A 5711-nucleotide genomic window follows, 5' to 3' on the forward strand; every position below is an offset into this window, starting at 1 on the left:
GATCTTAGACACAGCTTTAATCCTTGATTTCTTTTTTTTTTCTGTTGGCTGCAAATTTGACAACAATGTCATTATTTTATAAGCACCCATTTCTACTTGTGGACCTTACATCATCACTATATTTGCATGTAGTCAAAGTCTATGTTTGAGTTGCGTTCTTATAACTATTTTTCACTATCAGACCATTAAACAGCACCAGGGCTGCAGCTGAGAAGATAAAAACTAAAATTGTCTTTTAAATTAATTTCATAAAACTGATTATGATCCATTAGAGTCTCCCGTCTCTTAATGAAAGAGCCTTGATAAGTCTGTTCACTTACATTAAGGAACAGTGTGGTTTGCTGGTCGCTTGTTGAAGGTGTGTTTAACTCAACATGCGAGGATCTTTAGGGAGAGCTTTGATATTTAGATGTTTTCTCTCGAGCTTGCGGCCTCCTGGATGAAACGCTGTGCTTCTGATCAGGTTGTCACGCCTTTCAGAGGGATTCTGTGATCATTGTTTGGCTTTGCTGCGTGCAGGGAAGAGTAGAAGCTGAACAGTTTCATGATCAAAGCGATCAATAAAGCAACAAACCACAAAACAATTAAGGGAGATGTGTGGCAGTGTTCTTTGACTTTGGCTGGTCTGCCGCCCCTGCATTGTTTTGATTTCGGTGGATTATCAGCATTACAACTCATATTAATGTAAACTCCAATGTCATTATTAGTTTTTATGTCAAAATGACCGAAAACGTTTGGAATATTTAATATGTTGTTTATTGCTTTTTGTGGTGGCTGCAGTTATAGTCACACAGTAGAAATATCCACCAAATATCAGTGTAGAGGCTTACACATAACACTACACTCACATTTTTCTTTCTTTAAATATAAGATTTAATTTACAGGATAATAAATAACTGGTTTTGGTTTAGAATTAATTTACATACTCACATAATACTGTATTATAAAATAAGTGTGCGCATTTTAGTTTACACTGTTATGTATGTATGATTTAATTTCCTTGTTTTCTGAGTTATGTCCGTGGCAGCTGCTCCGGTCCCTTGATTGATGAGCCAAGAGGTGGAAAAGGGGCGGAGCAAGCCTGCCAATTGGGTCATACCACGATTCTGGACCATGAGGGGGGGGGGGGGATAGAATTTGTTATGTTAGTTTTAGTTAGGTTTACTCCTTTTGTGTTTTTGTGGGCTGATCAGCCACTATTTAAGTTTCTCCTGTATCTCGGTTAGGTAGGTCAGTTTTTTTAGTTAGCAGTATCATTTGTTGCCCGTTTTTGAGTAGAATTCTGTTATTTTGACCTCTTTTATGGGCCCAAGTTTAAAAATGTTCTGTATAGTTTAACCAATTTTATTTTGGGGTTAAATAAAAAACCTTTAATGGACTTTAACCTGTGTCCGACTTTCCTTCACTGCCTGGTCCATCACAGGTTCTTTCAGTTACATAGCATATGGGTGGCTAATTGGTGACTCCGTTGGTGTCTTTTGGGTATATAATCCTAAACTTGAATAAAAAGAAGTTGGATAAAACACCATGAAAGTAGAAAAAAAAAAAAATCTCATGGAGCACTGTGGAAGTGTAGTGTGTAAGGGACAGAAACTGAAATCAAAATCATCTGAATCATGAGGAGAAAAACATACAGGTAATGTGTGTTTTATTTTATTTATTTATTTATTATTTTATTTTATTTTTATTTTTATTTTTCTTTCTTCTAATGAGTGTTTTAGTTACATGAGTCATACAGGGCTGTAGATATATGTTTGCTATTGTCTGCTAGCTGTTAGCTTGTCACTTCTGCTGCTGGTTCATCGTGTTATTGTCTCCCCTGTAACTGTTTTTGTTCTGTGAGCTTTGTGTGTGTGTGTGTGTGTGTGTGTGTGTGTGTGTGTGTGTGTGTCTAGGCCACTGTGGACAACAAACAAACAAAAAATGAAATCCTCTTCTCAGCCCAGTATTTTTTGTATACTCCATTTTAACTTAATATTTTGCCATTAGTTGAGCTTCACCTCTTTAAACGCTGACAGCATTTAAAGGCTTTTTACCAAAAAAGGAGAAGAAGAAGAGAAGAAGAAGAACCAAGAGACTTGTGAAGATTAATAGGGGCTAATTCCACAGAAATGGCCACCCACACTGTTGTTTTGCAGAGTTGTCTCTGTTTTGTCACTTTCAAGAAAAAAATGTTCCTCAGAAACATAAAAGCTCAAAGGCGTCGCAACCACACAGCTCAGAAGAAATGACAGCGAGCAACGACATCAGGATGCTGCTGTCTGTGTAATCGTTCATACACTGCACATGTATTTGCATTCATTTATGTACTGAAAGTGTTACAGTAAAGTTGGAGGAAGTCTTCAGAGCCTTAAAGCAAAGTGCAAGTCAAAATTTCTCCAAATTTTCTAGTCTCTGTTTTCGACAAACACGCTTTCACTGAGTTAGACCAAACCAAACGGCAAAACGTGCAATTATGCAAAAATTTTGTTTCTAAAATATGGCAATTATGAGGTTTCCTACTAAATAAATTCCAGATATCAGTCTGCCAAACAAGCAGCATTTAAACCTCATCATACTTGAAACTGTCACAAAATGATCCTCATTGTAGACAGACCGCGTGAAAGAAGGGGCACTGACTTTTTCAGTAGATGTCCAAACAAGAAGTAAATATAGGAAAACATGGGACTTCCTGCAAAGGTCAGTGTTTCTAATGAACTCTTGTTGTTTATATTCGGCCACGGGCAATGCCATTCAGCCTAGAAGTTTCCTGTGCAATGAGGCCAGGCGTTCAAGGTCCAAAACATGACCGCTGGCATGGGTGGGCCTTCTGGTATTTAAGGTATCAGGTAAAGTTTGTTTTAAGAACAGTAAGAATTATTGCTTAGCTGACGTCTGCTGTTCACTGTGACACAAAATCACATGAAAGGCGCACTTACAGCTGTTTTTGTCGTGCGGTTTTCTGTACACAGCCCAGCACACATCCAGAGATGGAAAAGATGTTTTTAAAGCCACCTTTTTTTTGGGGGGGGGTTTGTTAGCTTTTACTTTGATCTCGTTTTCAAGGAAACATTCTCCCTAAAGTATGTTTTGGCATGTGATCTGGAATTAAATGTTTACGGCTAAATAAAACACATTTTTGTATAGCACTGTAATTGGACTCGGTTACTCATAAGGCCTAAAAAGAAGAAAAATAAACATCTTTTTGGCATATTTGATCACAGCATGAGTGCATGTGTTGTTACAGACCTTTAACAGCCTGTTTTTTTGCTACTAAAGAAAAAAGGGGGAAAGAAAATGACGTCCTGTTAGGTCACAGTTATGGCTCATTTTGGCATAGCTCTGTAGATGGAAAACGGTCCATAGTTGGCAACCTTTCCGTTTTTGTTCCCCACAGCAAACTTCCTGTCCAACCATCCTAACAGCCTCCCTCATCAGTGGATCACTCATCTGCACCTCCGTCTCTCCACCCAAGCTCTTTCCCATTCGTGAATACTGAATTCATCCATTTAGTTATACGTGTGCAAGGTTTTAAAACCGGACAGGACTGCATTAACCCAAGCTAATGGTGCTTTAGCTGCACCTATCTCTAATGGCATGCTGTGTCATTCAGTGGGACACTTACACATGCAGTTCACAAGCTTAGATGTGAAAGAGCACTTGTGTTTTTTTGATTGAACTGATCCGGTATACATGCACACTCCTCACTTCATTTCCTTGCCAGTCAAAGCGGATTTTCCACACACATAGCAGCAGCATTGTGTCTAGGAACATAGAGGTGTATTGTGTACATTAGCCTTATCATTTGACAGCAGATTCCTCATGCTGTTTTGATATAAGGTAACAGTATAATAACACGTCCTCTTGCTCGAAGAGGAATTTCATTAGTTTCTTAAGTGCAGAGATACGGCCGATTGGCGATGTTGGAAATCCGAGTAGCTCCGGATACCTTCTTTTCATCAACTGAGTGCAGTCTTAGCAGTTTATTATCAGCAGTCTGTCTGGTCCTCTGGCGAACTGGAAAATCACGATGTTGCAGCTGTGGGCCCCAGAGGTTGAAGCAGACATGTTTGTATCGGTGGGAGCACAGCTGGTTTACATTGATGAGAGCTGACCACAGAGCTGCTGATGTTGTTCAGATGAGTCTCTGGAGAACGGAGTGCGTGTTTTAATTTCTAAAGGATCAACAGACACAGACACGTCTCTTTAGCAGCAAAAGCAAATATGGAATGCAGATTAAAGTAAATCAAAGGAGGCATTTTAATCGTTTCTAACTTAATGTTTTGCGTCTTGAACTTGAGTAATGCAAAATAAGCCTTTATGCTGTAAGCCCCTCAGTTCACCCGTAGTGTGAAACAAGCTGTTTTCACTCGCTTCGTCCTGCCATTAAGCCAACTTTCATGTGATTGACTTGCCCCTCACAAAAATATATGGTTTAAACAGCAAGTTAGTGGCACTTCTGTCCTCACAGTAGAGGGCTAGCCCTTCTCTGTGACATCATAAAGAGTCAGGGGAAGAAAAAAGTGTCTGAAATGGGGAATTTAGGGGACTCATATTGAATTACTCGCGCAAACTGTGGGTTTGTTCTTTGACACTTTGGTTTAATATGTTTAATATAAAGAGTCATCTTTCTAGCGGTGACAGAAAATATAATTTGAAACATCCTTAGAAGACTGCTGCCATGCAAAGTCAGATTTATTTCAGTCAGCAGCTTCATCACTGCACATTAAAAGAGACACTCTAAAGAAGCTTTTTGTATTCCTGCAGAATTGTGCAGGTCTGTCCATGTAGATTTCAGAATCTACACATAGTTGTAGGCTTAACATTTGAGCCCCTGTATTGTTTGGTGAGGTGGAGCCCGAGACAGCCGGATTTTAAAATATTCATATGTGGGACATGGGATTTCTAGCCCGTTCATTCCTTGCACTCATGAAAGTCTGTCTGTCTGCAGGAAATAAGTGATTTTCAATGACTAAGACTCCCAGAGGCGGTGTGTGCACGGTGCAGCTCTTTAGTATAAAAGCAGCCAGTCGCACTCGCGCCTCACAGAGAACATGCTTGTGCAATGCAACAGAGAGGCTGCTTGTTCTGAGAGAGGAGCTCATTACGTAGTTTTCTAATGAGGAAACACTCCAGGTGAAGGAGTCATCGTTCTCGGGCGCAAAACAAGACAAAATAAAAAACAGCTTGGATTAACGTGCTTTCACATGCATCGAATCATTCCCATGGATTTTACATTGCACAGGTAAGCAGAGTAGCTTTTAAAATGTTAACTTTACATGAAAAATGTGTGTGTGTTTTGTTCTTCTTTTATATCAGAAGATAGAAAACCTATGACTGCCCACTTTAAAGCAAACTCTTTAAAAATGTAAAAGAAACGACTAAACTAAACTTCTGTGTGTCCTTATGGGCTTTCAGCATTTTTTAATAGTTCTTTTTTTACTCATGTTTCTGATGATATGTTAGCAGGCACAGAATAATATGGGGTTCAGATAAAGAAACAAACCACAACTAAATCTTTAAATGTCTTTTGATGGACAGACGGACTCTCAAAGTGTTTAGATTAGAAGACATAATTTTTCTCCCCTGTGTATAGATTGCTGTCTCTGCAGCATGCGCGAGTCTGCATGTATGATTTCCTCTGTTTTGATTTAACCTAGTGATAGTTTTGTTGCTGCCTCTGCTGTACTGTAACTACACTTTAAAGGAATGTGTGTAGCAGTTTCTTGATG

At 39.2% G+C, this 5711-nt stretch overlaps 1 protein-coding gene across 2 annotated transcripts in view; it reads left to right on the top strand.

Annotated features, from left to right (window-relative positions):
* The first annotated feature begins 1411 nt into the window (after positions 1-1411).
* LOC113020073 (prostaglandin E2 receptor EP1 subtype-like) overlaps positions 1412-5711 on the top strand; it is a 7765-nt gene continuing 3465 nt past the window's right edge. The window contains exon 1 of one of the 2 annotated variants that reach the window (XM_026163747.1): positions 1412-1636. The gene's annotated coding sequence lies outside the window, so the exon portion shown is untranslated. Of the gene's footprint in view, positions 1637-5007; positions 5225-5711 lie in introns of those variants that run through there. The other variant, XM_026163746.1, reaches the window with a different exon arrangement.

This window comes from Astatotilapia calliptera, chromosome 4, assembly GCF_900246225.1.
Source record: "Astatotilapia calliptera chromosome 4, fAstCal1.2, whole genome shotgun sequence".
NCBI classification, from domain to species: domain Eukaryota; kingdom Metazoa; phylum Chordata; class Actinopteri; order Cichliformes; family Cichlidae; genus Astatotilapia; species Astatotilapia calliptera.